This window comes from Puma concolor, chromosome B4 (assembly GCF_028749965.1).
Source record: "Puma concolor isolate L17-30 chromosome B4, mPumCon1.1.hap2, whole genome shotgun sequence".
Lineage (NCBI taxonomy): Eukaryota > Metazoa > Chordata > Mammalia > Carnivora > Felidae > Puma > Puma concolor.
The window spans coordinates 96,543,233-96,565,930 of NC_141673.1; the positions used below are offsets into that span (position 1 = coordinate 96,543,233).

General features: G+C 40.9%; 1 protein-coding gene across 1 annotated transcript in view; it reads left to right on the forward strand.

The window, feature by feature from the left end:
• Positions 1 to 10,008: 10,008 nt before the first annotated feature.
• The window catches only part of GPR19 (G protein-coupled receptor 19), a 40,180-nt gene continuing 27,490 nt past the window's right edge, over positions 10,009 to 22,698 (forward strand). Inside the window, exon 1 of the mRNA XM_086714060.1 lies at positions 10,009 to 10,099. The gene's annotated coding sequence lies outside the window, so the exon portion shown is untranslated. The remainder of the gene's footprint in view (positions 10,100 to 22,698) is intronic.

The window sequence follows — 22,698 nt, forward strand, 5'->3', positions numbered from 1 at the left end:
CATGTTGTTACAAGTGCTAAAAGGAAACAAACTACTTTAGGGTACAGAGAGTAATGACGGCAGATGCAATATTAAGAGGAAAGGATTCTTTGATAAAGTGACATTTGAATAGAGACCTGAATGAAATGAGGGCATGGACTATGTAATTTTCTATGTTCCAGGCAGAGGAAATAGCAAATCCAAGGGCCCTGAGGTAGGAATGTGCCTGGAATGGCTGAAGAACAATAAGGGAACGGTAAGCCAGAAATAAAGTAGGGCCTGGGAGGTAGGAAATGAAATCAGACAGTAAGTAGGAGCCCAGATTAAAGATTTTAGATTTTATTCCAATCAAGATAAGCCATCTTTGAGCTGAGAGTTTTGATTGGACTTTGGCTAACTTTAATCACTTTGCTGAGTGGGAAGCACTACAAAGAAGCAAGAGAGAAGCAGAAAGACCAGTGAGCAGACCATTGCAGCAATCCAAAAAGGAGGTCATGTCATTTGAGACCAGAATGGTGGCAGTGTAAGGAGAAAAAGGATAGACTTGATTGATGTGTTTTTAAAGACACAGCCAATGGGATTTGCTGAAGGATTGGAAATAGAGCGTGTGCATGAGTGAGAGGAGTCCATAATGATGCCAAGGCTTTTTGGCCTAAGCAACTGAAGAAAAGTTTGGCTATTTACTGAAACGGGGTTGGCTGAAGGATGGACGAATTTTGCTTTGTGTTAAGTCTGAGATATCCATAGACATCCAAATGGATGAGGAGAGGCTGAGTAAGTAGATGTATACATGAGTCTGGAATTCAGGGGAGAGAGGTTTGTGCTGGAGATACAAATTTGGAAATTTTCAGCATTTAGATGATGGGACTAGAAGCCACAGGACCAGATAAGATCACCAAGGGAGTTTAGACGGAGAAGAGAAGAGGCCTGAACAGTAAGAAATCAAGAAGATGGGAGGATCTAGGCAAAAGAGACTGGAAAGGAGACACTGATGGAGTAGAAGAGAGCCTAGGGAGAAGTGACCCAGAGAGCAAGTTGAAGAATGTGTCTCAAGGAGGAGAGAATTACTGGTTCAAATGGTTCAATTGCTGCTGACAAGAAATAGGACTGAAGACCTACCACTAGATTTAGCCATGGAGGTCACTGGTAATCTGGACAAGAGTAGTTTTGCTAGACTGGAAGATATGAAAGCCTGACTGCTATCTATCCACATGAATAAAATATGCACACATGTACCTAGTCTAAGCAGAGGGTAGCTAGGTTCTAATATCAGGCATCAGTCTGGAAGCAGGCCAGGGGTGGGGTCTGAGCATTGGCAGATGGGAAGTAAACACATTATAAGGGTGCCTCCCATTGCTTACCTGCCCTACTTATTTCTTTGTATGGTTTCACAAGGCTTCCTTCAATATCTTTTCTTAACTTTCCTAAAAATTATCACGTCAACAAACTTCCTTAAACCTCTTTGAAAGGAATAGCTTTGGGAGCCTGTGCTAAGAGAATTAGTATGGAATTAGCTTTGCTTGGGAGTCTCATATTTCAACTAGCTAGTGTTCTGCATAGAAATTCATTGTACAACAGCATCTTCTGTTCCCATCATAATAGACTGTCTTATCTACCAAATAAACAATGTAAGGCTCTAGTATAAATTCTTGGCGTATCAAAAGGGCAATGAGTTGCATTTTTATTTATTTTTGACAAAAAGCCTTTCCTTACTCTGTCATAATGGTATTCTTCTACAAACCTCAATAATCTGCTTAGGATATTCCTGTGTCTGTGGAGTAATTAGATCTCCAGTGTCAAATGCAATTTGTTACCTTTTTCCTTAACTCAGGATTAGATTTTCTGACCTAGAATGTTTCAGAGTAGTTTTCCATCTCTTCCTTTATTGAAGAAACAGAAACATCCAGAATAGTTAGGCCCTCTGTGGCCACATGAGGACAGAAGAGGGTAAGTAATAAGATAGAATTCCCCCTCCCCCCCCCCCCCCCACCCCCCAGCATTCATCAGGCAGGAATGTAATTGACCTGCTGCGCTATTTAAACAGCACAGGAGGGCAGCACAAGGCCAGAACTGTCAGCCCTAATCCTGCAACTATGCCAAACCACAACCATATTTGTAATCTACTTTTTTTTTTTAATGTTTATTTATTTATTTATTCTGGGGGAGAGAGAGAGAGACCGAGTACATGAGCAGGGAAGGGCATAGAGAGAGGGAAAGAGAGTATCCCAAGCAGGCTCTGTGCTGTCCGTGCAGAAAAACCCAACTCCGGGATTCATCTCATGAACCGTGGGATCATGACCTGAGTCGAAATCAAGTCAGAGGCTTAACTGACTGAGCCTCCCAGGTGCCACTGTAATTTACTTCTTAAAATGCATACACAAGAGTTTCAATCCCCACCAAATTTAATTTTTTTTTTTTAACGTTTATTTATTTTTGAGACAGAGAGAGACAGAGCATGAATGGGGGAAGGGCAGAGAGAGAGGGAGACACAGAATCGGAAGCAGGCTCCAGGCTCTGAGCCGTCAGCCCAGAGCCCGACGCGGGGCTCGAACTCACTGACCGCGAGATCGTGACCTGAGCCGAAGTCGGACGCTTAACCGACTGAGCCACCCAGGCGCCTCAATCCCCACCAAATTTAATTGAACTATAAATTTACATAGATCTTATTAAATGTTTTCAGATTATTTTATGTATTAATAATAGATACATTACTCACATAGTGATCTGAATTTAACTTTTATCAAAGCAGAGTGTTTTAATAGCTATGCAATCAAGGTAAGTATTATAACCCTTAACAAGTGAGGAAGTACAATAAAGATAAAAGGTGACTTATCTATGGTCACACACAATTAGGCATAAGGTCAATGTAACAACTTAAATCTGATTCTTTTCTACTAAACTTAGCTCTTTCAGAAAGTCAGCCTCTTCAACATATAAAAACACATATACTGCCTCCATGACATATTCACCTTGAATTCAGATATAAATTGACAGCCTTTTTTGTGTCTCCAGTGAGGCCAATTCTTATGCTCCAAACAAAATAAATGCAAAGTAGATAGCACCCAATAGGTATTAGTGACCAATATGCATGATTCCAGTATAGCTCCAAGAGATACCTCCCACTGCATTCTAGTAGGGGTCCTAGATACGGTAGTTATGGAACCCATCAAGTCCACAGCCCCACCAAAGGTTATGGCATGGGCTCCTGACCAAGAGCTATGGTTTATAATGGGGCCTGATACAGAGAGCTCTGCCTGAAAGAAACAAGATGGTAATTAGCTAAGTCAATCTTATACTTTCACTCAAGATTTAGAACAAGGAAGTATAGCAAGAACCATAAGGTCATGGTGAAAAGAGAACAGACAGATGCAGAGAGAACACATGTAGGGACCCTGTAGTCACTATGTGCTAGAATGACAGGCCATGGACTTCCTAGGCATAGGTGTCTAGAATTCCCAACATCCCAAATGAACTTTTGATTCCTGTTTACCTGGGACCCTTTCAAGGCCCCACAGTTTTGGCTTTGTATTTTCTAAGGACTTAGCAGTATGGCTAAGAACATGTGAACACACATGCACACATATCCCACACATTCAAGGTAACAAACGGGACTGTTCCTTACAACCAAAAGACTATATACCATCACCCACAGATATTCTTCACAATCAATATAAACCCACATTTAATCCCAACCAGGGTCACACGGAACATATGCTTATATGATCAAAGCTGTACTTCATTCACTCAGTATCTATTGATTACTTATGACATGGCAGGCATTATATGAGTGCGGGAGTTACAGAGAGAAATAAACAACAGAGACAAATAAGGCAAGGTCTCTACTTGAGGGGCTCCAAGCTCAGCAGGAAAGACATAGGAAGATTATACAAGAAACAAATTATACAAAATTTGGAAAAATTGTATATCGACTGCCTAAGTGGTAGATTCCCTTTTACTTGTATGTCATCCTGATAGGGCTCTTCTATCCAAGTCCAGTTTATCAGTTAACACAGATTTGTGTCAGCATATTGTACACCCAAGTGAATAGATGAGAACAGAATTAAATCATCATTCTTGAGTGCTTTGCTCATTGGGATGTAGAATGGTGTAATTAGATGGACACGGTTAATAATTACTACTTTCATCATGACCATTATTTAACGTGAGTGCTGGCTTCTCAGGAGTTTAAATGTGGTTTGATGTTTTAGATTTAAGAGTTAGACAACCCTTGGGGCACCTGAGTGGCTCAGTCGGTTAAGTGTTCACCATCTGCTCAGGCCATGACCTCACAGTTTGTGGGTTCGAGCTCTGTGTTGGGCTCTGTGCTGACAGTGTGTGGCCTGCTGGGAGTTCTTTCTCTCCCTCTCTCTTGCCCCTAGACTTCTCGCACACGCACACGCACACACACACACACACACACACACACACACACACACTCTCTCTCTCTCTCTCTCTCTCTCTCAAAATAAATAAACTTAAAAAAAATTCAACAAATATTTAAGTGTGTGTAATTTTGTGAACCATAAGGGCAATCACTAGAGGAATTTTGAAAAGTGAACAAAATACAATCACTACCTTCAATGGGGGGAGTTTTATTCTATATATACAAACAAAGAGACAATAACATTAATTCAAAGCCAAATATGTGTGCTTTGAAAAAATAGTACAAGCAAAGTGTTAACGAAGTTTTTAGAGGAGATCAGGAAAGGCTTCAGAGGTTGCTTTTGAAATGGGTCTTGAAAACTCAATGGGTTTTAACTAGAGGGGAGGAGTAACTGAATTAATCAAATGGTACAGTTTATTAAATGTTAACTTGGTAACTTGAAGAGTCATTTTATTCCCCCATTATTGTTTATTGTCACTGTCCAAGATAGCTCACAAATTTACCAATCCTTTAAAAATATAGGAAATTCTCTCTTCGTTTTGCCTACTGACAATCTTTTCTCCTACCATAAACGCTTTATATGCTAGATACAGTCATTATTAGCACATTGCAATTGGTAAATAGGGAAATAATGTCAATATAACTCAGAAATCATGTTGGTTCATGGGGCACCTGGGTGATTCATTCAGTTAAGCATCTGACTCTTGGATTCTGCTCAGGTCATGATCTCACGGTTCATGAGTTGAAGCCCCAAATTGGGCTCCATGCTGCTGCTTGAAATTCTCTCTCCCTCTCTCTCTCTCAAAATAAATAAATAAACTTAGAAAAAAGAATTATTTAAAAAAGAAAAGAAAAAAGCAGACAATTTCTCAGGAATGCCTTTCCTTAGGATAAATAGAGGTTTGGTAGCTTCAAGAGCCTTTAAATTTTTCACAATAGTAGCTTATATGGTGAAACTGCACAGTGCAAATGAAAGTATAAAAGCATTTTCTCCTGTGTGTGTGTGGGGGGGGGGGGGCGGTGCTGATTGAGAAAGCTAAATCTTGGATCACATATATTTTTTAATGTTTATTTATTTTTAGGGGGGGGGGCAGACAGAGAGGGAGAGAGAATCCCAAGCAGGCTCCACACTCAGCAAGGAACCCAATGTGGGGTTCGATCCCATGAATCATGAGATCATGACCTGAGCTGAAATCAAGAGTCGAACGTTTAACCAACTGAGTCACCCAGGCACCCCTTGAATCGTATTTTTAATTTTGATGACACTGCTTTTAGTTGGAAGCAGCGTCCTCTAGGACCTACATGTTACAAGAGGGAAGCCCATGTCCCAGGGTTAAAGGTTCTAAAGAAATGCTATATAATAGAAATATGAGACACACATATAATTTTAAGTTTTCTAGTAGCCACATTTTTAAAATGCAGAGTAGAAAGAAACAGGTGAAATATTTTGACATATAATCAACATAAAAACTATTAATGAGATATTTTACATTCTTTTTTCCATACTAAGTCTTTGAAATCTGCTGTATATTTTACATTTACAGCAAGCACATCACAATTTGGATTAGCACATTTATTTGTATTTTAATTTTTTTTTGGATTCACACATTTAAATGCCCAAGAGCCACACATGGCTAATGGATACCATATTGGGCAGTATAGCTTTAAAGGATGACTGTGAGGTTGAATACAAAGGCCAGTGGAGATTTAATTGGTATTATTTTTTATTAGCATAGTAACTTTTATTGTCCTCAAGTAACAAAGTTGCGTAAGTTTTGAGGGTCTGCTCCTAAACCTATATTTTCTCTAAGTCCTGTTATTTTTTAGTACACCACTTTAAAGAACCTTGTTTTCCCTGTACATGGTTTCTTAGCTTTCCTCTCAGCTATGGGTAGTCATATGATACAGTTCTGAGCAATGTAAAGGGAAGTCTGGTAAGTCATATGGGAAAATGTTTCACCCTGATAAGAGAGAGGCCACAAGGAGAAAGCTTACCTACCACCCCCCCCCACCCCGACCCCCACCGCATCCCGCCATATCCCTTTCTTTTTGTTTGGAACATTTGATAGAAGAACATGATGTTTGACGCTATGGCAGCCATCTTGTGACTATGATAGACGAATCTTCAATATGTTGAGGATGGCAGAACAGAAAGGCGTCTTTCCTTATCAGAGATTAAAATGCAATGAAGCAGCTAGCCATGCAAATACGGGGGTGGGAGGGAGGTCAGAGCAGAGTCACCTAGCAGAAGGGTGCTTCAGCAGAGAAGATATCCTCAATGGGCATTGCTTAATATTCACAACTGAAGTTCACCCTTTTTTCTTCCATTTCCACCCCCCTCCCTTGCTAATCAGTTCCTTCTGATGAGAACATTCTTGTAGGTATGACAAGAGTGCTAAAATCACTCCCAACACTGAAGAGTGGAGAGTTAGAAGCAGAAGCAAAATTTCCTTGAAGTCCCTTATTTTTATCATTAAGGTTTCATTCACAAACATTGCAATTTGGCTGTTATATATGTATTTAACACTTAAAAAAATTCTTACGGTTTTCTATCCTGAAAAAGATTTCCATCACTCAGTTAATAAGATCATATTCTTTTGATTGAACCAATTTTGAGTAATTGGTAATGCATATCAGATTCATTGTTCATCAATTTCTTACATGTCTTGAGGTCACCATAATTCAAGAACCCAGATTCACAAAAATACGTGGATAAAAATGACAACAGTTTTTCACTGCTTTATAGTGTCAGGGTAGTTACAGGACACACTGCCCAGAATACTGCTAAAAAACTTTTTTTTGTTTTAAATTGTATGGGTAGCTTTTTCAGCTGCTGATTGTGGAAATTTTGGTAAGTGTATTTCCTGAGTCATGTGACAGACTGAATGGATAACCAACCCACTAATGACTTTCTTTCACTCATCAAAGGATTTTTTTCCGGGAACAAAGATGAAACTTTATTTGACCACTTACCAGTGTTACACTAACAGTTTTATCACATGTAAATGAACAGGAGCCTCAAAGGATTCACAGTTCTTTATCAACTCTTCATCCAATTCCCATACTTAATTTTCATTAGAGCCATCTCATCTAGTGCAATAAAAGTATTCAGTTTGTTTTACAGTTGTTGATTGCCTTGACAAAGTAAGCCAGCCGTCTTTATGACTCAGTCTTAATCATTAAGGTGAACAAAGAATCAATTCACCTTATCTACATTTCTTTTCCTTCATGAAGAAAATGTCAATTCAATCCTGGCTTCGAAAACTGGTTATCACCTTCCTCAACCAAATAAGTGTACTTTTAGATAACAGAGCAGGATTTTGAAGTCACTTCTGACTTTGGCACAAATTTGCTTTAAAAGGTAGAGTATCCAAACTAACAAGATTTACTAAATTTTACTATCATTTTGAACATAGAAAAATCCAGGGGCTAGCTTTTTAAAATGGAGGTTCAATGTGAACCTTGCTGGAAACTGTCCAAAGCCTTCAAAATTTGGCCGCACCTGCACACATCCATATGTTTTTCTCTACTCAATTTCATGCTACCTAAAAATCACACTTTCCTTTCTAGAAATTTTCTTCTGTCCCAAATCCAAGTCTTCAAATTCATCATTTAAAACTTAACAAATAGAGCGCAATAAAGTTGCCAAATTACTAACATCTATGTTTTTATAACAGTTCTAAGATTCGGGTTTAGCTCAATCTACCAGTTATGTAAATTTGCATCTGAGCGCATTAAAATGCATCGTTAGAAATTCTTCCATAAAGATACTTGAAAAAAAAAATCAGCTTGCCTGCCTTTTTTTTTTCCTCCCCAAACAGATCCAGTGATGATAACATTAAGTTCCACCAGGTCTTCTCATTTTTTCTTAGTATCACAGACTTCTAAACCACCTGAAACGGATTCCGAAGGGAACTTAAAACCACCTTTTAACATTTGCTTATTGGTTTGTGCTTTTGATGGCTATTGCTTCTAGAGTCACCTCTCTTTTTGGTTTCTAAATTTGCATGGCTGCCTTTTGACTTTGCTTCAAAAGTCAGTCTTAATCCTGAGGCATTGCTCGAGCAAGACGGCCTTGGGGCTAGGTTTATTTGCATCTTTTCCATAACAGAGCCCATATTTTAAATATGTACCTAAATACTACCTGAGCTTTTGGATTTACTGTTGCTGCCTGTCACTTCTCAGTAATGGAGAGAGTGCTGCTGTCACCTTCGTCATGTTCATTCTAAAGCTCTTCCACGACAGGTCTGACAAGGCAAAGATTTCTAACTTTCAGGGTTTTCATTACCGTTCGTATTTTCGCTAGTTTCGGAATTACACTTAAAATGGCCTGTTCTTAACTTCCAGTCCGCCTTCCTGACTGAAAACATGACTTTCAGTATGAATTACATATCAAGACTAAACGCCGGCGCCCAGGAAGCGGGACAGAGCGGTCGCCCGAGTTGGTAAACAAACGCCGCGCAGGCGCACTGACAGCAGGAGGGTAAAGCGGTGGCCTGGTAGCCAATGGGGGATTTTTCGTATAGTGAAAAGTGGAGAAGCAAAACAAAACGCTGCTTCTTGAGGTGATAAACTGGTTGGCTTTTTCTACTTTTATTTATTTCTGGCTTTGGTTCCTGAGTGTCGCAGCCCTGGGGCCTTGCAGAGAAGTCCGTAGAATACCTCGACCCCCGAGAACTGCCGCTAGCGTGTCAGCTAGTTATACCGGCCTCATTTGTTCTCGCCGCAGAGTCTCGATCTTCTGTACACAACACTAATCCACCCGGCTTGGGAGGGTTTAAAAAAAAAAAAAAAGGCCTCACAACGCCGCACAAAATTTGCTACTCTTGGGCGCTTCCCCAAACAACGCGAGATCTGCCCGAGAGTAAAGCGGCACTTCCAAGGGCACGATTGCGCATGCGCCTGACTAAATCGTTTTTCGCGGGAACAAGGTTTGAAACTTTGAAACTATCTGTGGGGTTAGTAGTAAACCAAATTTGGCCCTCCAGAAAGGTCCGAGGGAGTCAAGCACACACCGCTACGTTCTTCAAGATTTTGCAGTCATAACTGTGTATGACTGCGTAGTCGTCCCTTCTTTCCCTTGTATATTGGCTGTGAATTCTGTGTGAGAGGAGGGTTTCAGCGAATCCAGTAATAAAGAAGTGGGCGTGAGAGAGCGGATCAAGGTTTTAAAATAAGGATGACTTTTATGTGTTTGGAAAGATAACTCGGGGAGCGACTTAAAGGAATAAATCTGAGGGGGCCAAGATTTTTTTTTTTTTTTTTCTTTACTGGAGACCATGGGAGACTGCTGAACTGAGGTAATGCAGTGGGAAGGAGATGGGAAAATTTGAGAGGTAAATGAAGGCAGTAACTATACAGCACACGCGAGAGGTGAGACTAGAAAGACAGGACAATTGGCAAGGAGAAGAAGTTTTCCCGAAAATAGTGTGAACCTGTGCATGTTTGTAAACAGGCAGAAATGATGAGGCCGTGATTCGTAAGATGAAAATTGGGAAGTCCCTAAATGGGTGGAACAAGGAGGATTCTGAAACGCGTAGCCCTGAACAAGGACTGAGGTTAGGCTTAGAAAGAACAGTTAAAGTAACAGGAGTCAGGAATTTGGGAACTGTCTTGAGAGAACTGACCAATCTTACCTCTTTCTCAGGATACATGGGACACCTGCACAAGCATTGGATTTTTGTCCTGCAACGTCTGAAAGCTACCACGCAGACACCTGCAGGACTCTCTCTCCCAGTAAGTCCCCTGGTCCCTGCCACCTCCCACCCACCCTGTATGTCAGCCGGGATGCAATGTGGATTTCATGGAGTGACACGGTGGAATTTGTTACCAAGTCCCTTAAACATACCACTGGTGCGTTACAAAAATACATACTTCTAGCTCTAGTTACCCAGCTCACTATGTATTAGAGTCCATCTTGATATTGGCAGCAGTCTTGCGCAGCTTAGCCTCTATAATTTTGATTCTTTGTGTACTGTGTGGAGTCCAAGGCAGAGGAGCAATGGAGTACTTAATTTCATGAGACCATCAAAAGAATGGTTTGTAGGTAGGCAGTATAGCTTCGTCTGTAAGAAAGACTAAATCTAGAAAGCCACAGGCTTTAAGTTGTAATGGAGTTTAAGTTTAAGCAGTAATAGAGAAAGACTGCAGGTATTAATTAGAGAATGGAAGTACTTCAATAAGGAAGTAGACCCCTGTTGGGGCGCCTGGGTGGCTCAGTCGGTTGAGCGTCCGACTTCAGCTCAGGTCATGATCTCGCGGTTGGTGGGTTTGAGCCCCGCGTCAGGCTCTGGGCTGACAGCTCAGAGCCTGGAGCCTGCTTCCGATTCTGTGTCTCCCTCTCTCTCTGCCCCTCCCCCACTCATGCTCTGTCTCCCTTTGTCTCAAAAATAAATAAAAAAACATTAAATTAAAAAAAAAAAAAAAGAAGTAGACCCCTGTCAAGGAGTTCTCCCTTGGAGCACTTCACTTCATTTTGGCAGCTTAAAGTATAGCCTAGTAGCTGGGCTATATGTATGCAATTCATGGAAAAATGTTCCAGGAAAAATTCATGGATGCAATAGAATAGTATTTCTGGGATAAAGCCTGGGTGTCTTATTTTAGGGAGTGGGATCATCCAGCTGTAGGAGGCATTAACATCTCAGTATGGTGTCACAGAAAGTGTGTGGAATTGGAAAACGGACCTGGGGTTTGCCTTAGTCAGTTATGCAACCTCCCTGTGCCTCAGTTTCCCTATTTGTAAAATAAGAATAACAGTGCCTACCTCATAGGATGATTGTAAAGATGAAATGAGGTACTGTTGAGATGGCTGCATGAATTGCTATATAGAACATATGTAATTTATGATCATCAAATGAGAATTTCTTCCCTGAACCTCCCACATTTATGCATGTCATCTACCCCTCAAATATGGAAGCCCTATGTAGCATTGGGCCATCTGTATTTAAGACAGGTTCTCTATGTTGCTTTCACCTTAGAATCATCTGGGGAGGTTTAAAAAAATGCCGAGGCTTCACTCTAGACCAATTATAAATCAGAATCTCTGGTAGTGGGGTCTGGACATCAGTACTTTTTAAAGCTCTTCATTTTGCTACTAAAGTTAAGAACCACTGCTTTAAGGGGCACCTGGGTGGCTCCGTCAGTTGGGCGTCTCACTTTGGTTCAGGTCATGGTCTTGCAATTTGTGGTTTCGAGCCCCACGTTGGGCTCTGTGCTGATGGTTTGGAGCCTGGAGCCTGTTTCAGAGTCTGTGTCTCCCTCTCTCTCTGTCCCTCCCCCACTTGCACTCTGTCTCTGTCTCTCTCAAAAAATAAATAAACATTAAAAAAGAAAAGAACCACTGCTTTAAGAGTTCTCTCTAGAAGAAGAAGAAAATTAGACGTGTGGTTTAAGACTACCCATCTGTATAGCTATATATTTGAAAAATTTCTAGAGGAATAAAGGCTAGTGTTTGAGATGGGCAAATGAGTAGGGCATAGTGAGCTATATTCAGGAAAGAGGACACTATGATAAGAGTGTGGTAAGCATCTTGATTTGGGGAGAGGAAAGTGATGAGGTCAATAATATAGGCCCCAGAAATAAATGGGTCTTGCTGTAGAGATAGAGGACTTTGAGCCTCCCAAGTTGATTTTTTGATCTAGGACAGGCAACGCAGATGATGATGTCTTTATTGCTTTACCATGCAGTAAATCTTGGGCTGATGTCTGTAGTGGGGTAGGGTTACCTTCCTGGCTCTGCCCCATTAGTTTGAGGTCGGGGGGGCATCATGGCCTCACTGAAGTGTATGATGTGAAGGTTGGGAAGTATGCAGCAGGCCATTGGCCATGAATCCTATCAGGGTTGTGGCTGCTTTGACTACACAAGTAGTTTTGTTGGTAGTAACAGATGACAAAGGTGAGATGTAAGCCTATTTTTGTAGCCTTTTAGTGAATAGAAAATCACTTGGAACAGGAGGGATGGCATGTCTGGGTCAAGAATTTGAGCTTCTAAGAGATAAGTGACTTTTTAGTAGGACAACTCTTGCTTCTAGGGATATAAGTGATTCAGAAGTTGAAACCACCTTATTACTTCAGTCTTTGGATGGCTAACTCCAAATGTAGCAGTAATGGCCAGAAATATCTTCTGCCACATAAGGTAACCTGTCGTTAATCGGGTCCCTTTTCTTGAGAAGCACATTCGTTTGTCTAGTCATTTGCAAGAGCATTGGGGAAATGACTCAACATTATTGGCTAGGTAAGGAGAGAAGGGAGCCAGAGACTCTCCAGGGGTCAATAGAGGTTATGAAGCAGAAGTGAGGAGTGGAATGGGGTAGGAGGATAGGGAACTCTGGTTAAGGAGGGAAGTATGTTGAAAGTTAGAAATAGAAAAATCCCAAGCAGTGACAGGTTAGTCCAACTGTTATAAAAATATGTGAAGGGGCACCTGGGTGGCTCAGTCGGTTAAGCGTCTGACTTTGGCTCAGGTCATGATCTCATGGTTCGTGGGTTTGAGCCCTGTGTTGGGCTCTGTGCTGACAGCTCAGAGCCTGGAGCCTGCTTTGGATCCTATGTCTCCCTCTCTCTGCCCCTCCCCCACTCATGCTCTGTCTCTGTCTTTCAAAAATAAACATTTATTTTTTTAATTTTTAAAAAATTTTTTTTTCAACGTTTTTATTTTTATTTTTGGGACAGAGAGAGACAGAGCATGAACGGGGGAGGGGCAGAGAGAGAGGGAGACACAGAATCGGAAACAGGCTCCAGGCTCCGAGCCATCAGCCCAGAGCCTGACGCGGGGCTCGAACTCACGGACCGCGAGATCGTGACCTGGCTGAAGTCGGACGCTTAACCGACTGCGCCACCCAGGCGCCCCTAAACAAGTTTTTTTAAATATGTGAAAATAGGAGTGCCACCTACCTGAGATTCTATAACAAGAAATACCAGACAGACCACTCGGTAGGGCTTCCGCAATTTATACGGGGGTGAGAATGGATTAGAGTACTCTGGAATGCTCACCCTTATCAAGGGCATAAAAAGGCAAGATGGTGACTGGGAAAGGGGTCTCAAAGAGGATATTTGAGTGAAGTTCTTGGAATGCCGTTAGACAAACAAATCAGGGAGAGAGAGGTGGCACACTCTTACCCAAAATGTAAGCTTCCCTATCTGTAGCAGGCACAAACAGGGGGGAGGGGGAAAGCCTGGACTTTAAGTTAAGGGGCAAATCGTGACTAATATACAGGACTGGATATTTTAATTGCTATTTTTACCTAAAAGTGACCAGAAAAAGGATGGGACTGCCCAGGTTTTCTTTTGGGGATGGGAGAAGACCCAACCCCTGCAGAGTGTTTTTAGACGGACAGTAGAGAATAAAACTTAAGTTGTTTTAAGTCAGTCCCCAAAAGTCCTGTTTGTTCAATGTGCTGGAACATTATTGTTGAGCACCTACTTTGCTTTTAGATTTTATTTTTTTAATTTTATTTAAATCCAAGTCAGTTAACATACAGTGTAATAATGGTTTGAGGAATAGAATTTAGTGATTTATCACTTACATATAACACCCAGTGCTCATCCCAACAAGTGCCCTCCTTAATACCTACCCATCTCTCATTTAGCCCATTCCCCCCACTCAACACCCCTCCAGCAACCCTCAGTTTGTTCTCTGTATTTAAGAGTCTCTTATGGTTTGCCTCCCTCTCTGTTTTTATCTTATTTTTCCTTCCCTTCCCCTATGTTCATCTGTTTTGTTTCTTAAATTCCACATATGAGTGAAATCATATATTTGTCTTTCTCTGACCAACTTATTTTGCTTAGCATAATACGTTCCAATACCATCCATGAAATGGTATGATTTCATTCTCTTTGGTTGCCAAGTAATATTCCATTGTATATATACCACATCTTCTTTATCCACTCATCAGTCAATGGACATTTGGTCTCTTTCCATACTTTAGCTATTGTCAATAGTGCTGCTATAAACACTGGGGGGGGGGTGGCCCTTCAGATCTGCATTTTTATATCCTTTGGATAAATACCTTGTAGGGCAATTGCTAGGTCATAGGGTAGCTCTGTTTTCAATATTTTGAGGAATCTCCATACTGTTTTCTAGAGTGGCTGCACCAGTTTGCATTCCCAACAGCAGTGCAAAAGTGTTTCCTTTTCTCCACATCGTCACCAACATCTGTTGTTTCCTGAGTTGTTATTCTGACAGGTGTGGGGTGGTAACTCATTGTGGTTTTGATTTATATTTTCCTGATGATGAGTGATGTTGAGCATCTTTTTATGTGTCTGTTAGCCATCTGGATGTCTTCTTTGGAAAAGTGTCTGTTCATGCCTTTTGCCTGTTTCTTCACTGGATTATTTGTTTTTTGGGTATTGAGTTTGATAAGTTCTTTAAAAAAATTTTTTTTTTTTAACGTTTATTTATTTTTGAGACAGAGAGAGACAGAGCATGAACGGGGGAGGGTCAGAGAGAGAGGCAGACACAGAATCTGAAACAGGCTCCAGGCTCTGAGCCGTCAGCACAGAGCCTGACGTGGGGCTCGAACTCATGGACCGCGAGATCGTGACCTGAGCCGAAGTCGGACGCTTAACGGACTGAGCCACCCAGGCACCCCATTGAGTTTGATAAGTTCTTTATAGATTTTGGATACTAATTGTTTGTCTGCCATGTCATTTGCAAATATCTTCTCCCATTCCACCAATTGCCTTTAAGTTTTGTTGATTGTTTCCTTCTCTGTGCAGAAGCTTTTTTATCTTGATGAGGTCCCAGATAGTTCATTTTGCTTTTGTTTCCCTTGCCTCCAAAGACATGTCTAGTAAGAAGATGCTGTGGCTGAGTTCAAAGAGGTTGTTGCCTGTTTGAAGTCTGGAATTGTTTTGCCTTCAGCTTTGTTTTTCTTTTTCAACATTACTTTGGCTATTCGGGCTCTTTTGTGGTTCTGTACAAATTTTAGGATTGTTTGTTTTAGCTCTGTGAAGAATTCTTGTGCTTTTTTGATAGGGTTTCCATTGAATGTGCAGTATAGACATTTTAACAATATTTGTTTCTCCAGTCCATGAGCATGGAATGTTTTTCCATTTCTTTGTGTGTTCTTCAGTTTCTTTCATAAGCTTTCTATAGTTTTCAGCATGCACATCTTTTACCTCTTTGGTTAGGTTTATTCCTAGGTATTTTATGGTTCTTGGTGCAATTGTAAATGGGATTGATTCCTTGATATCTCTTTCTGTTGCTTCATTATTAGTGTATAGAAATGCAACCAATATCTTTACAATGATTTTATATCCTGCGACTTTGCTGAATTCATGTATCGGTTCTAGCAGTTTTTTTGTGAAATCTTTCAGGTTTTCCATGTAGAGTATCATGTCATCTGTGAGGAGTGAAAGTTTGACTTCTTTGCCAATTTGGATGCCTTTTATTTTGTTTCGTTGTCTGATTGCTGAGGCTAGGACTTCCAACACTATGTTAAACAACAGTGGTGAGAGTAGACATCTCTGTCATGTTACCGATCTCAGGGGGAAGCTCTCAGGATGTTATTAGCTGTGGGACTTTCATATATGGCTTTTATGATGTTAAGTTATGTACTTTCTATCCTGACTTTCTTGAGGGTTTTTATTAAGAAACGATGCTGTATTTTGTCAAATGCTCTTTCTGCATCTATTGACAGGATCGTATGGTTCTTATCCTTCTATTAATGTGATGTGTCACGTTGATTGATTTGCGAATATTGAACCAGCTCTGCAGCCCAGGAATGAATCCTACTTGATCTTGGTGAATAATTTTTTTAATATACTGTTGAATTCGATTTGCCAGTATCGTGTTGAGAATTTTTGCATCTGTGTTCATCAGAGATATTGGCTGTAATTCTCCTTTTTAGTGGGGTCTTGTCTGGTTTGGAAATCAAGGTAATGCTGGCTTCATAGAATCAATCTGGAAGCGTTCCTTCCGTTTCTACTTTTTGGAACAGCTTGAGAAGAATAGGTATTAACTCTGCTCTAAATGTCTGATAGAATTCCCCTATGAAGCCATCTGGCCCAGGACTTTTATTTGTTGGGAGATTTTTGATAACCTATTCAATTTCTTCGCTGGTCATGGGTCTATTTGAATTTTCTATTTCTTCCTGTTTGAGTTTTGGTAGTGTGTGAGTGTCTAGGAATTTGTCCATTTCTTCCAGGTTGTCCAGTTTTTTGGCATATAATTTTGCATAGTATTTTCTACTAATTGTTTGTATTTCTGAGGTGTTCATTGTAATCTCTCCTGTTTCATTCATGATTTTATCTATTTGGGTCCTCTCTCTTTTCTTTTTGAGAAGTTTGGCTAGGGGTTTATCAATTTTGTTTATTCTTTCAAAAAACCAGCTCTTAGATTCATTGATCTGTTTTGTTTTGTTTTTGGATTCTATGTTATTTATTTCTGTTCTAATCTTTATTATTTCTCTTCTGCTGGCTTTGGGCTTTCTTTTCTGCTTCCTCCTTTAGGTGTGAAATTAGGTTCTGTATTTGGGACCTTTGGTACTTTTTTTTTTAACATTCATTTTTGAGAGACTGAGAATGCGAGTGGGGGAGGGGCAATGAGAGAGGGAGACACAAAATCCAAAGCAGGCTCCAGGCTCTGAACTGTCAGCACAGAGCCTGATGTAGGGCTCAGACTCACACACCGTGAGATCATGACCTGAAGTTGGGCACTTAACCAACTGAACCACCCAGGTGCCCCGGAACCTCTCTTACTTCTTGGATTGCAGTGTATCTTAGGCCTGCCTGTGCTGCATCCCAAAGGGTTTGGACTGTTGTGTTTTCATTTTCATTTGTTTCCATATATTTTTAAAATTATTCTTTAATTTCCTGGTTGACCCATTCATTCTTTAGTAGGATATTCTTTAACCTCCATGTATTTAGGGGCTTTCCAAATTTTTTCTTGTGGTTGGTTTCAAGTTGTGATCTGAAAATATATATAGTATGATCTCAATCCTTTTATATTTGTTGAGGGCTGTTTTGTGACCCAGTATGTGATCTATTTTGGAGAATGTTCCATGTCACTTGAGAAGAATGTATATTCTGCTGCTTTTGGATGGAAAGTTGTGAATATATCTGTTAAGTCCATCTGGTCTAATGTGTCATTCAGGACTGTTGTTTCCGTATTTATTTTTCTGCCTACGTGATCCGTCCATTGTTGTAAGTGGAGTATTGAAGTCCCCTACAATCACTATTATTATCTATACATTTATTTATGTTTGTGATTAACTGATATATATATTTGGGTACCTCCATGTTGGGGATGTAAAGATTTACAATGGTTAGATCTTCTAAATGGATAGACCCCTTAATTATGATATAATGCCCTTCTTCATCTCTTGTTACAATCTTTGTTTTAAAGTCTAGTTTGTCTGATATAAGTATGGCTATTCTGGCTTTCTTTCACTGTCTAGTAGCATGATAGATAGTTCTCCATCTCCTCACTTTCAATCTGCAGGTGTCCTCAGGTGTAAAATGAGTCTCTTATAGGCAGAATATAGATGGATCTTGTTTTTTTATCCATTCTGATACCCTATGTCTTTTGATTGGGGCATTTGGTCCATTTACATTCAGGGTGATTGTTGAAATACATGGATTTAGTGTCATTGTGTTATCTGTAGGTTTTGTGCTTGTGGTGATATCTCTGGTCCTTTGCAGCATTCCATTCACAGAGTCCCCCTTAGGATCTCCTGCAGGGCTGGTTTAGTGGTCGTGAACTCCTTCAGTTTTTGTTTGGGAAAGTCTTTATCTTTCCTTCTATTTTGAATGACAGCCTTGCTGGATAAAGGATTAAGTATGTTGAATATTTCCTGCCACTCCCTTCTGGCCTGCCAAATTTCAGTGGCAGGTTTGCTACTACCCTTTTGTATCTACCCTTGTAGGTTAAGGCCCATTTGTCCCTAGCTGCTTTCAGAATTCTCTTGTTATCTTTGTATTTTGCCAGTTTCAGTATGATATGTCATGGTGTTGACCTTTTTTTGTTGTTTTCGAAGGGAGTTCTCTGTGTCTCTTATACTTGGATGCCTGTTTCCTTCCCCAGATTAGGAAAGTTCTCAGCTATAATTTGTTCAGATAAACCTTTTGCCCCTTTCTCTCTTCTTCTAGAACTCCTATGATATGGATATTATTTCATTTCATTGAATCGCTTAGGTCTCTAATTCTCCCCTTGTGGTGTAGTAACTTCCTTTCCCTCTTTTTTTCAGCTTCATCATTTTCCATAATTTTATTTTCTATTTCACCTGTTCTCTCCTCTGCTTCTTCTGTCCTCACTGTCACTGCACCTAGTTTATTTTGCATCTCATTTATAGCATTTTTTAATTCATCATGACTATTTCTTAGGTCTTTGATCTCTGCAGCAATAGATTCTCTGCTGTCTTCTATGATTTTTCCAAGCCCAGCTATTAGTCTTATGACTGTTATTCTAAATTCTTGTTCAGATATATATTTTATATGTTTTAAGCAATTCTCTGACTGTCATTTCTTCCTGGAATTTCTTTTGAGGAGAATTCTTCTGTTTCATCATTTTGGCTAGTTTTCTGTCTTTTACATGCTTTAGTAGCTTGTTATATGTCCTGCACCTGCAAGTAATACTATATTAAAAAGGGGTCATACACTGTCCAGGGCTTGGAACTTCAGGAAGTATTTTTGGAGTGTGTCAGTGCTCTCTTTTGTTGTGTATTGCCTGCTCTATCCCACTGGTCAGTCTTCTACAAAGCTCCTCCTTACTCGTAGTAGTGGATTGTTTAGACTTTCCACCAGGTATGCTTTAATTTGTTGTTGAAGTAACTCTGGAAAAAAGGAATGGGCAGGGGACCTGATCTCATACGAGGAGAAAAATGAAAGGGGCGAAAAAAAAAAAGACCAAGTAGACAATCAAAGAAACTTTAAGGCTTAATCCAGAGAAAGGAAAATAAAGAGGGAGGTATAGAAGAGGTATAAAGGAATAGAGTAAAAATGCCTGATTAAAAAAACCAACAAAGAGAAAGAAAAAAAATAAAGAAAAAATATATATAATAAAAATTGACCAAAAATCAAATCAGAAACTATGAGCCTGATTCTAAAGGAAAAAAAAAAAAAAAGAAGAGGGTAAAAAGAAAAAGAAGAGAAGGAAAGAAAGAAAAGGGGAAAAAAAGAGCAACAGACTAACATACAAAACCGCAGGACAGTTGTCTGTTGGTGCCTGGGACCTGCAGCTGTGATGGTCTGGATGAGATGCTGCTTGGTTTGGGTCAGTGTTAATCTCTCTAGGAAGCAGGTCCCGCCTCCACTGGGGGCCGCTGTCCTGTTCTCTGAAGCCCCACCGTGTTGGTAATGGAGATAAAAATGGTAACACCCCAATCTCTCCTCCCCTGACTAGTGTCTCAAACCACACGGTTTAGGCGGTCCTCACAGAGTAGTCCCAGTGGTCAGCCTATCCTGCTCCACAGTCTCCCACACCTCCTAGGCAGTGGGCTGGGATTCAGCACCTGTTTTTAAAGGATCCTGCACCATGCAACCCCGTTCTGGGGTAGCACCACTCCACTCTCCCAACATGTTGGGCGCCTGCAGACTCTTTGGTCCTTGGTGGGGCAATAACCTCTCTTCCCACAGTACTCCAAGAAGGGGATTATTCTCTCCCAGTGTGCCCCTGAGATTGCTACCAAGCCCTGGGGCTGGCTCCCCACCCCTAGGTGTTGTTTGGAGAAAATCGCACACTTTTGAAAATTAGGATCTTCAGCTCCTAAGGCTGTTTACGAAGTAGAGACTGGTACTCTGTATTTCTCGTTCCTCAGTCTGTGATCTGGAGATGTTTTTCTCTCATCCTAACACACAACCACAATATACAGCTTCTCTTTCTCTCCCCTTTGTCTCTCCACGTAAGAGGATCTCTCCCCTCCGTGCCCACTCTGTTATATGTCCCCCAATTCACCTACACGCACCTCTGTCTGGCCAAGCTGTCTCCCTCCACCTGTGGAGATTTTTCTGTCACTCTGCAGATAGATTTCCTGGGTGTTTCAAGTGTTCTGGCCTCAATACAGCTGTGTTTGAGGGACGAGGGAAATCCCAGCCCGCCTATTTCTCTGTCATCTTCTGAAGTCTGTATCATATTTTCTTTATCCATTCATTTATTGACAGACACTGAGATTGTTTCCATATCTTGACTACTGTGAATGATGCTTCGTGAACCTGGAACGCAGATATCTTTTTAAAATACTGATTTTATTTCCTTTAGAGATAGAGATATTCCCAGAAATGGGATTGCTAGATTATATGGTAGTTTGTTTTTAATTGAAATTGGGTTACTTAGATAGGAACATTGAACTGGTAAGGTCATGTACATTTCAGAGCCAGCTGGGTCTGTTGGGACCAGCCATTTGGGGGCCAGTAATGCAATGTAAAGCAGGATGAACTGATACCAAAAGAGAAGCAGGTGTGGGGCACCTGGGTGGCTCAGGCAATTAAACATTCAGCTCAGGTCATGATCTCACAGTTCGTGAGATTAAGCCCTACATTGAGCTCTGTGCTAATAGCATGGTGCCTGCTTGGAATTTTCTCTCCCTCACGTGTGCACACTCTTTCCTTCTCTCAAAATAAATACATAAATACGAATTTTAAAAAAGAGAGAAGCAGGTGAACATAGCTGATGATGAGAAAGTAAGAGATGATAGGCATTGTAGCCTCATAGAGAAAGAGGTAGAGTCGGTGCCAGTCTTGGCTCTGACAGCTTTCTGGTCACTTGTCAAGTCCCGTCTTAGGTCTGTCTTCCTGTTCTAGAATTCCCTACAGTTCTTCTGAGTCTTTATAACCTACTTCCATCTACTTAGCTTTTCTTCCCCCAGACAACACTGTTAAGTGGCTAATTGTTTCTCCCCTTCCTAGTGTCTTGACTTAATGAAACCACATAACTTCTGTATAAGGAACATACACATATGTAGTAGGGACACTTAATTTAACTTATTAATTCAGCTATGCCAAGAAAGAATAGGTATCTTGTTTTTTCCAGAGTTTTCACTTGTGTATTAGTTATCTATTACTATATAACAAAATACCTCAAAACATAGTAATTTGAAACAATAATAAACATCTCATAATTTCTGTGGGTCAGGAATTTGGGAGCAACTCAGCTTAGCAGTTCTGGCTTCGGGTGTCAAACATGGTTGCAGTCCTAATATTGATGAGAACTGCAGTCACCTGACTAGGGCTGGAGGATCTGCTGCCATGGCAACTCACTCATGGTTGCTCCTTGGTGCTGGTTGGTGAGAGGCCTGTTTTCCATGTGTGGGCCCCTTCATAAGATAGCTTGAATGTCCTGACATGGTAGCTGGCTTCCCCCAGAATGAACAGTCCAAGAAGTTAGCGAGCCAGGCAGAAACTATCCTTATTATGACCCGGCTTTAGAAGGTACATAGAATCCCTTCTGCCACATTCTTTTCATTGGAAATAGGCTACTAAGTCAGGTCCACATTCAAGGGGAGTAGTATTAGGTATCACCATTTGAAGGGAGTCATATCATATTTTAAAACCATTGTTAGGTTACAGGGGAAAAAAAAACCCTAAGTGTCTAATTCAGTCTCAGATATAGTTCAATTTCATTGAACAATTCCTTTAAGTAGTATAAGTCTCCTTTGGATAAAATATGTTTCATGTTTCACAATGCCTTCCGAGGAGGTCCTGCATCTTCTCTGAAGATAACATCCATTTGTATGGGGGGTGGGGAAGGGTAATGTACACATTCTTGTGGAATTGATGAGAGAGATGGAATCCCCTGGCTTCATTCTGGACATAGAGTATGTACTGGCAGTTTTCTGGCATGATGTCCCTTGTTGGCCTGATCACCGGGGAATCTGCTGGCCTGTGATGCTGAAGCCTGGAGCTGGTGAATTCATGGCCCATTTTTGGCTTCAGGCAAAGTTCCCAGGGAGTACTGGCTACCTCCCCTTGCGGACTCAGCTTCTTCTTGGCCCATGCTATGGAGTCACCTCATCTGTCCATGGCAACCCCCTGGCTGTTAGTTCAGCATCCATGCTTCAAGGGAATAGGAACAGCTTGGGATAGTTGACTGCTCTATCTCTGTCTGACTACACTGTTGGAGACTTGCCATTGGCCCAAATAGCTATGGAAAGTGCAGAGAGTGTGGTATGAGGGACCTGGGCAGTGGTCCCCAAAGAGGAGCAATGGTAGAGATCCTCTCAACATGGAGGCAATTCACTGTGGTATGCAGAATAAGGGCTCCCTAATGATGTCCATGTCCCAACCCCTGGAACCTGTGAATATGTTACCTTACAAAGCAAAAGGGACTTTGTAGATACAATTAGGTTAAGGACCTTGAAAGGGGAGATTATCTGAGTGGGCCCAATCTAATGACATTGGTTC